The sequence below is a fragment of the Micrasema longulum genome, unplaced genomic scaffold, assembly GCF_059751315.1.
Source record: "Micrasema longulum isolate JH-2025_06_02 unplaced genomic scaffold, ASM5975131v1 h1tg000677l, whole genome shotgun sequence".
NCBI classification, from domain to species: Eukaryota; Metazoa; Arthropoda; class Insecta; order Trichoptera; family Brachycentridae; genus Micrasema; species Micrasema longulum.
Window position 1 is genome coordinate 106,082 of NW_028277873.1, and position 10,810 is coordinate 116,891.

Consider the following 10,810-nt stretch of genomic DNA (forward strand, 5'->3'; position numbering starts at 1 on the left):
CTGTTTTCACAATTTTCGTTTATATATATATTCTTATTTTCTTTATACAATATATGTAAAAACTGTTGTTTTTTTCCTAAATAAAAATAAATAAATAAGTTAATTCGTATTCTCATATCACTCTTACGCAATCAAAATCGGATTTCGCTCTCTTTTCTACTACATACATTCTACTACATACTATTTTTACACACTTAAGACACTAACCATTAGCGTGCATATGTCGTTTTGCTTTTTGATCAATTGTTTTTTATGGGAGCTAAGATCATCCAAAAACCCATAAATACGCCCAGTTTTATCTGCCGTCTTCGGACGTACGGTATACAAAAATTAAAATTTAAAAAGAATAAATAAAAAAGTTAAGAAAACACAGTCAAAATTTTTTATGAGATTATGGTGTCAATTGCTTACATTAATTACATTTAATACTATTTCTTTGGAAAAAAAACAAAATCGGTTAATTTTTGGGGTGCGCAAATCGGGTAAACGAGACCTCGATTTTGTCGATTTCAGTTGGCCATAATCAGTTCGTTGGCGTCGTGCAGTTGTCTTTTTCGCACTGTATCAGGAAGACATCTGATAGAGAGTGACAGAAAGACAACGTTCAAATACTTGTTCGTCAAAATTCTTACCTACCGCACACATATTTTTATTTTATTTATTAAAAGAAAACGACAGCTATTGTAACAAAAAAATAAAACGAAATTTACAAACAATTTAAAATAAAATTATGATTATTTTTTTTTAATGTCCAGCGATAAATACGAAATGCACAGTATATGGCTGAGTCAGACGGATCGCCTCCGTTCGTTTTATGATATTCTCCATCTAACATGGCTTAGCCTGTTCTAAGATGGAAATTTTTTATCTTTAGAGCATAAGTAGAATTCAATAGAAACTGTTCAAAAAAAGTTCTTAAAGTACCTTTTGTATAAGTTCCAAATTTTTAACCCACGTTCAAATTCAAATTACGAGCAACTTCTAACTCTTTTTCATTTTAATTCTCTGATAAAACGCCGCGTTCTTTTCGATATAAAATTTCTGTATAAAATATTAAACTACAAAGTAGATACTAACCTCCTAAATAAAATACAAATAAATGGGGGATTAAGGACACTCAGACATCGGGAAATATTTAAACTGCCTTTGTTTTCAAATAATGCTACATACCACACACCTATGGCCCGCATGTGTCGTAAATATAATATATACGGCCGAAACAATAAAATTGTCATTTTTCATGATACTCTCTCAGCTTTAGCGAATAATCTCTTAGGAATAAATCTTATTCAACAAGTACACACGTACAACTTATTTTTTTATTGCATTGTATCCTGTACATAAAAAATAATTTAAAAAATATATTTGGTACAACTTAATGCATAAATCTATTTTGTGTAATTCTACAATCAGAGATATTTATGCATGTAAAATTGTATCGACGAATGCTTTCAAATTGTATGTTTTCTAGTATGTATCTTTGTTGAATTACCTAATAAAATAAAATAAGTAGTCCTATACTAATAAAACAATAACATAAAAAAGAAAAACTAAAACCACTTAATTATAAATGCCTAGCTTATCAAATGTAAGAAATTAAAAATCGTTATTATACAAATATAAAGTATATAAATATATGTGCCAAGAATACATGTTATTTAAACATATTTCGAGTCAACTTTGGATTTAACCCTAAATTCTCACATTAACCTGGGTAGGGGGTCCCGTTGTCTTCGGGCACAGCTTTAGAATATCGAAATGTTCCGTTTTCCACTAGATCAATCCACGCCACAAATTTCAAAAGAATGTCGCGAAAAATAAAAAAAAATCGCGTGACGGCACCGCCGAGTATCCCGGGACGACAGCTCACCTAGCGGATTGGAGTGCCCTCGAAACGGTATCTTCTCCGACGGGATTAAACGGATGACAAAATTTCTGGCGGAATTATTGTAACGAAGTGATTCCCAGAAGCGCTGAAATAACGGAAAGTCCTGAATTGTAATATTTTATCGCCCTGGCAATTTTTTCAGGCGTACATTTATTTAGACTAACTGTTATGTACTAAGATGTATGAACGTGAAAGAAGCTAGGAATGTACGTCAGGATAGACGTGTGTGGCGGTCTATCTATAATATATTGACTAATATGGTAGTAGTAGTAATGTTTGGTCGAAAGTTAAATGAGTTAGTGCCTATTGGTGAACCAAGTAAATATACATTTTTTGCTTACCTATGTTTAAATGTTTCATAAAAAAGCACACTTAATTTTTTTGTATAAAAGCTTCATGTTTCGCCCATATAAGCAAAGTTTATTTAATATTTTAATGGACTCCTTTAATGGTGATTAAAGTTATGGTACTCGATGTTGTCTCTCGTAACAATGGTATATTTTCATAAGAGCTGGTATATCTTATTAGCCCAGCGGTGCTATTCTGAACTGCTGTCGCGGTCGTAAAAAACAATTTCATCTGGCATATTTTGGATGTAAATACGCGAGATAAAATCTTTTTCTACGGTCGCGTGAGCGTTTGGATTATCACCCCATTTGTGTATACAAGCCGGAATAAAAATAATATATTATATAGTTTATATGTGCAGTATGTGCACGCTCTATCTACAATCTGCCCATTAAAATTATGCTGTAATTTCAAAATAAATATTTGTTTTTATTTATATATTTTTCGTTTTGACCAGTCTGTGTTTGGTTGGTCGAAGATATTACTTCTAGCAATAAGCCCGCCAATGTGCGTGCATTTTTGAACTTGGGGTTTTAACTAAATAAATAAATACAAACTATTAATAAATGTGTTTATGTGTGCCCTACTTCAAGATTCGAAATAATTATATAACAATAATAATATGTGTTTTCTTGAATACACATATTATTACCTAAAAATTAATAGATGTACCGTTTTGGGGGAAAAATATATGGTCACATTCGGTATAGTAGCTAAACCATTACACAAGTCGTGAAATAATGTCATCGATTAATCCTGTAATAAAAATAATTTTATTGGTTTAAAGTAAATTTCTTAACAGCCTGTATATGCATATGTACATTATATACTTCAAAAAAGTATGCTAGTATATATATACAATAGGGTGGTGCGTACATTTGTGTGTGTGCCGGACGCATGTTGTATGCTGTAAAGTTGCCAAGCGTTCCGTCATTAATTTGTTTTATGTGTGCATATTAGTATAGGTATAGCGTACACCAATACTCGCGTGCACGTGTTTACGTTTTATATTAATGTTTATAATCATGAAAACAAATTAATCCCAGCACGTTGCTGTATGTCAGATGCTCCGTATCTAGAATAATAATGTTGTTTTCGAAAATGCCAGAGACGCTCACACAGAATATAATCAAAACAGCATTGATGAAATCAAAAAGAGTATTGCCTCATTTTTCTGATACAGATAAATAAATATCTTTTCAGATACTTTTGTCTCGCGTCTTACGTAAACGTTTTAGACTGAAAAAATAAACAAGTTTTTGTTTATATTTCGTATTTTATGTTTATTCGCGGTAAACAGTGATATTTAAATATAAAAAATATGATACCTAACAATTGATTGTTAAGAACCTCGCACCTGTTGGTGCATAGGACGCTCGAGCGGTACATGATCATTTTTGTTACATGATGGTAAGAAGATCAGTCTTACTCTTCAGGTGCGAGTCCAGGGATAATTAAATATTCTAGTGTAAAAAAACACCTTCTTAAATAGATTATTACAAGTGTTTAACATATTTATGGGTATAGGTATTAGTGACCGATCGAAGTTTCGGTTTCGGCCAGAAAAACGAGTTTCGGCTGCGGTTTCGGTTTCGGCAAAAAAATGGCCGAAGCTTCGGCTCAGCCGAAACCTGCTGTCGAAAGCACGCGTCGGACAGGCGTCGATTCTCCCCATTACCGATTATTAATATATACAGCAGAATTTTCGGAAAGTTTTATTTTTTAAGTATCTCTAATTTATAAATACACAAGTTAATATACAAATTTAAAAAAAAAACACTTTGAATTGTTGTCCATTAAAATAATTAGTAAAACTTGACTAATTTTGCGATTTGCTTACTATAGTTAGTACTTCTATGATCTTAACTCTTTAAAGACAGTGGTAAATAATCTCTTTGCGCGCGGTGATGTAACATCGTGTTACCACTAGTAAAGGACATAATATTCTAAAGTTCAGACATTTGAAAGAAAAAAAAAACATGGGGATATGCTTTTTAATTCATAATATTTATGAAAATTGCCATAATTTATGCAAATAAACATATAATTTGACCACCGGGGATCGAGCCCGAAACATCTGTGCGCGAGTCAAACGTCTTGATCTTTAAGACTTTATAAGAAAAAAATATAATTGTACTTATGTCGAAGTCCAGGGCCGCGATTACAATGGCAAGTTAAGGACGTCATACCTTCACCATGACGGCATAGTTGAAGATAAATTCTCCCGAGTGATTACGAAGATACACTACCGACCCCCTACCCTCAAATTTTGAGGTAGGTACATCGGTATGTACCGACGAGTTTAGTACCTCTCGGTACACATATTTCATTAAAAGTGACCAAATTTTGTTCTACCAAGCAGTTTTTGCTTAATGAATTTTTTAAAATCTTTTTGAGGTGGCCAGTTTTTGCTTAAAAGTTTAAATATGAAAAAGAGAAATAAGTAAATTGTGAAGTCGAATTAAATTTTGACTGAATTTTATCAGTTTTGAAAACGAACGGCTAGATGCTGCCATATTAATATATAGTAGCATCTAACAATTCGGTTTTAAAACTTGGATTGGTAAGAACACTGCCATTTTAAAAAATAAATGTTATTATTATATTTTTCCCACGTTTTTCTTATCCTTATGAGAGCACGTATTAGGATGTCTAGCCAGCTTTGTAATACCTCGGTAGTTACAAATGTTTGAGCGAGCATTTATTGCTTTATTTATGATTTATTTGATTTGTTATTCGTTTTGAAGTGAACACTTTTAAAAAAAGGCTAACCTGCGAACAAAAGTCTATTTAAAATACGAAAGATAAATACTTTCATTTTTAATTTGGCATCGAACGCGGAGTAAAGTTTTAGCGTCACTTATTGGTTGAATTCGATCATATGACGTCTGCGATGACATAATGAAAACGCGTACCTATCGACATGGCGGTAGATCAAAATTCGCCATTCCGAGGATAGTGCACGTAGTAGAAAAGTTAAATATACCGTCCCGGTATGTATCGATGAAGACGTTCATCAGTCTGACGATATCAATCACGACAAAACCCGGTCACTGGTAAAAATGTATAAATAAAAGTGGAATTAAACTGTATACGTATTTTTATTATTATAAATAATTTATTCATGTTTTCACGTACACATATTTTACTCGTTCATGTATTTTTTTTCTTTTTTGTTAGTTCGCTGAATACTGTACGTAAAGCGAAATCGACTCTTGTTTTATTTACACCTTTTTTTTCATTTTAATACTGAACGATTTGAAAATTTAAAAATAAAAACTGGCAAATGCTTATTTCTGTTATTTTTACGATTACAAAAAATATAGTACAAATAGCTTTAATAATACTCGAGTTATAAAATCGGCCTATGGGGGATTCGAATCCCCTTCTTCGGTCCGACAAGGTTAATCAGGTTGTTACATATAAAATAAATTGGAAAAGAATTGTAATGTAATATAATACTAAACACTTTTTCAATATTTGCATTTAAAACAGGTAGGGAGATGTTTGATTGTCAGTACCTCCGGAATAAAGTTATTTATATTAAAAACATTTTTACATGCCTTCTAGGAAGTGTCAACTTAAGTTTTCGTTTATATTCCTTTTTCTTTATTCTAAATTATGAACAGGTTGGTGGGCGTTCAAAACATATTTATGGAAGCCTTGAAGAAAATGTCAACTCAGATTAAAGTGAAAATAAAGCAAAATATTAGGCTTTCAAAAAATAAATACCCACATAAAATTATTTACGGAAAAAAATATGTAGGTACTTACTTATGAAAGCAAAAATTTGAGGGAAAGGCATTTATCCTCACCTTTCACCTATTTGTCACGATATCCAGGCGTCGTAATTAATTTATAACTTCATTCATTGTTTTCCAAGCATTGTTTTAGTCTAAATTTGTTGCAACAGAGAGGGAAAACATTTTTGAGAAGGAAATATGGAGGTCTAGGCATTATGGCTTATGACCTGTCATTGGCTAGTTTAATTGGCTCATTTACACGCTGTGTATTTTTTTAATTTATTTTATTAGGTAAACAAACAGTATGTACACAAATATTGCCAATTTCTTTGTATATTAGGGTAAGACACTCATGCACACACCAAAAAAATGTTTACACTTAATACACTAATTTAAATAATGTTCAATATAATAAATGTAAAAGAAACGAAATAAAAAAATGTGTACATAATAATAAAGTTGAATATCTGCTTCTTTCAAAATTTCTATAATTTTTTACCTAAGTTTACATGCATTGTCACAAAAAATATCAGCCTCGGTAAATATATTATTAAATTAATCGCATATTCTAGGTATTGTAGATTGTTTAAAATAGTTTGTTGACGCGTTTTTCTGTGTAAAACAGAAGATTTTGTCTTGTCGGTCTAGATGGCACACGGAACGAAGTCTTTCAAGTAAGTTAGGAGAATCAATTTTATTATTTATTAATTTGAATAAAAATAACTGGTCAAACATTATTCTTCAATTTTTAAGACAGTTTATTCCATGGTACTGCATACTTTCTTCAGCATAGTTAGAGTAGTTAATGTTTAACCGGTAGTCGACCTGCTTAAAAAAAAAATATTGGACCCTTTCAAGTCTATTAATACTTACATCATAGTAAGGTGACCAAATTTGAGTACAGTATTCTAGCTTGGGACTAACAAATTTTTTTTTTTTTTTTTTTAGTGTAATATTCACCATTCTGTCCATGTTGAAACACCCACGTTTCCTCGTCTTCAAAACATTGTTGATTGAACTAACTGGTATAAGAAGTATGAAAATAGACAATTTTTTTTAGGCTTTGCCTAGCAGGCGAATGGTTCTGCTGCATGAATCTCACCCACGTGATGAAGGTTTCAGCTCTTTTACTTCACAGAAATCAACAGATGGAAGAGTTGAGGAAATGTGGATGCCTAAACATACGCAGAATGGTGAATGTTACAGCAGTGACAGGTCATATGCCCTATAAATGCCTAGACATATTACTTTTTTGAACATGTTTTGCCTCTCTTTTGCAACAATTTTAGTCATTTTAATAGTTAGTTTATAAATACACTACGGAAAAAAATGAATTATATTAGCATTCATCAAGTAGTATACATCGCAGTTTAATACGTACAATTTAGTTTTTATTTTATACTTTTGAATTATTTAATTATTTAATTATTAAATCAGGAGCACTGTCAACTCGATCTTATTTCTTCGGATATACATATAATTAGTTCAGAACAAATGGAAGAAATGAAGGAATATATTGAAGATGTTCAAACACAGACAGAATGGTGAATACTAGACAGCGTGTAAAGTGGCCACTGAAATCATCCATCGTCAGATCATACGAACTGTAAATGTCTAAACTTCCATAATCCCCTCTCAAAAATGCTTTCTCTCTTTGTTGCAACAAATTTGGATCTAGGGAGGAAATCCAGCTTGTCTATCAGCTTTTGGACATACTCAAAACATTGTTGATTGTTTTTGTCGGGTGTTCAACAATATTCGAGGAGTCTACAAACGGAAAACTGCTACAATACTAAGGGGATGTTTTTTTATTGTTTTCGTTTGGAAATATTGTCTCTTGTCAAACTGACGATGACAGTTTTTATATATTTTAAACATTATATGTTAAAAGGATTTTTTTTTTAATGAATAATGCAACGCCTTACAGTTCAACAACGCCAACGGTTGTAAAAATTACTTTTAAAATCGAGTTAGGCGGCCTTACAGTGAGCTAGTTAGTGCGTTTGCCTGCTATTAAGCAATTAAAAATATTTATTTATTCATTAACGGACATTGTCCATGTATACAATGTATAGGTTTTAAATAAAATAATAGTTAAAAACATTTTTAAAAAAGAAAAGAAGATTTGACAAACATAAGGTACATCTATACAAGATCTAGACTATTTATTTAGTGCTCGTTTAAATCGCTGTAAACTTAAACCAAAAAAATCCAGATCCAGTCTTGACTACGACAAAGATGGACAAAGAAGAAGACAAAGACGGATCATTGGAGAATTAAGGCCATAGTTTGTTTTATGCCGATCGATGAACAGTACTTCATTGTGTCTCAACCTATGGAGTCGGAATATTGAATTTTACTTGTCCCAGTAATGATGAAACATCGATTATACCATTTAGCATGCCGAACATATATATGGAATCAATATTAGTTCTACGTTTTTCTACAAAAAAATTGTCTACTCTTGAAATATTTAACATTGACTCTATATCAACATAAGAATAATTACCTCTCTCTAGTCCAAGCATCCACGCTACTTTTCGAAACAAGCGATGTTGGACTGGTTCAATATGATTTATGCGATTGACATAGAATGGAGACCAGACCACGGAGGCATATTCTAGAAGAGGGCGAACAGTTGAGCAATAAAGAGTTTTGATTGTACAGACATTAGTAAAATCAGAAGATATTCTGTTAATGAAGCCAAGCAGTTTCAGTGATTTATTTACTGTATTATCTATATGCTCATTGTATGCCAGTTTAAAGTCCAAAACAACTCCTAAATCTCTGATGGACTTCACTACATCAATTTTGGAGTTTTCTATTAGGTACTCGAAGGAAATCGGTTGTTTTGTTCTATTAAATGACATTATTTTGCATTTTTTAATATTTAGTTCTAATTTATTGGCTTTACACCGTTGGTCAAATGAGTTAATGTCTGATTGAAAAAGAAAATACGAGTAGTATTGTAAAGTTTGAATTATTTAGAGAATTTTGTGAGAGTTAGAGAATGATTTAGCAACATCATTGATTAACAAATTAAAAAGCAGGGGTACCAAATGGGCACCCTGAGGTCCACCGATGTAACATAAACACTGATTGACAAATAGTTATTTATCCGAACAATGTTTCCTACCAGTAAGATACGAATTAATAAATGAGAGAAATGGATCTCTTATTCTCAAGGCTTTTAATTTATGTATGAGAATTTTATGATCTACTTTGTCAAGTGCCTTGGAAAAATCAGTATAGAGAACGTCAATCTGCTGACTATCCTCGAGTGATTTGACAATAACCTGGGTATAATCTATCAGGTTAGAGGTGGTTGACCCGGCAGATCTAAATCCATGCTGTTCATCGATCAGTATATTCTTAAACATGGGCGTGTTTCAAACATTTTAGGTATACAAGATAATTGATATTGTAATAGGTAAAATACAAATCAACCAAGCCTACGTAATTTAATCGTGCCGTATGGATTTTTACGATCGCATAAAATGGGCCCATCTCTTTAGATACTAGTTTATAAACTACTTATTTCAATTTATTTATTTTATATACGTTTATGTGCATTACAAATATATTTCAATGCATACATATCACGGAAAAATTAAGACTTAAATTAAAATATGCAAAGATGTTAAAATAAAAATACCCAGCAATTATAGAAATAGGGTGCTATCCTATCTGATTTTTTTTTCACTTATATAAAAGATGTGGATATCCGAAAAAATACGGTTGAGTAAAGACATTGTTCTTCGTACTGGCATTACCATCGGCAGGTTGGTTCTACAAGCGGGAAGATAAATAGCTTAAGCTGCCTATGTCTAAGGTAGTCATTAGGAACATAAATAAAAGTACCCAGGACCTCGAGCATGGTGGCGAACCCGCCAACCACGCAGGATTCCGGTCCAACTTACACAGAACTGTATTCTTCATCCGCCCGGACGTAGACAGAAGTATAAGGGATTAAAAATTCGAGGTAGATATTATATCTACATACATTGGTAAATCTCTCTGTCTCATTGTCATTGAGAAACAGGACTGACGGCTGTAAGAAAGGGCGTTGTCCTGATAAAATACTGTTATCGATCATATTGTATTGCTATAATTAATCGTTGCTAATATTATTATTACTACTTACATACTAAGCAGCACATTGCCCGCGGAAAGAATTTGCTATTTTTAAATGTTTGCCTACTGAACATGCATTGCTCTTTGGTACTAGGCACTTAGTACGTGCGCTTTTACACATATTTTAATATCACCATTCACAAAAACGTTAATACACCAATTCAACAATAATAATAATAGATATATAATAAAATTGTTTTTTTTTTGCATCAGACAGAAAAAACGCTTTTGAGAAGTGAATAGTTATTGTCGGTTGACAAAAACTCTCAATTTACCAGTTGTTCAAAAAAGTGCATTTTATTGACATCTAGTGACTTTTATTAGTACTTTTTTGCTGCTGGTGAACTACGTGAAAACACGGGACCGGGACACAGCGCGTGGTTATTATAATCACGTGTTTACACGGCTCCGGGATACAAAGCACAAAAAAAGGAGTGAGACGCTGTAGGTATATGTGCGAACATTGCAAGTGGCTCTCCATAAAAGCCAATGTTTGCAAAACTATCATACAAAAATGACTTATTAAATTGTTTTAAATAAATTTGAGAAGTTAGAATTGATTTAACCCAGTATTTTCGTAATCATGATACTTTTAAGAAACCCGTCACAAAGCATGAAATTTCACAAAAATGGGCCGGGCACAGGGTAAATACTATGTGTATTCGGCCGGTGCTCCAAGTGTCAAGAGGAACGCGGT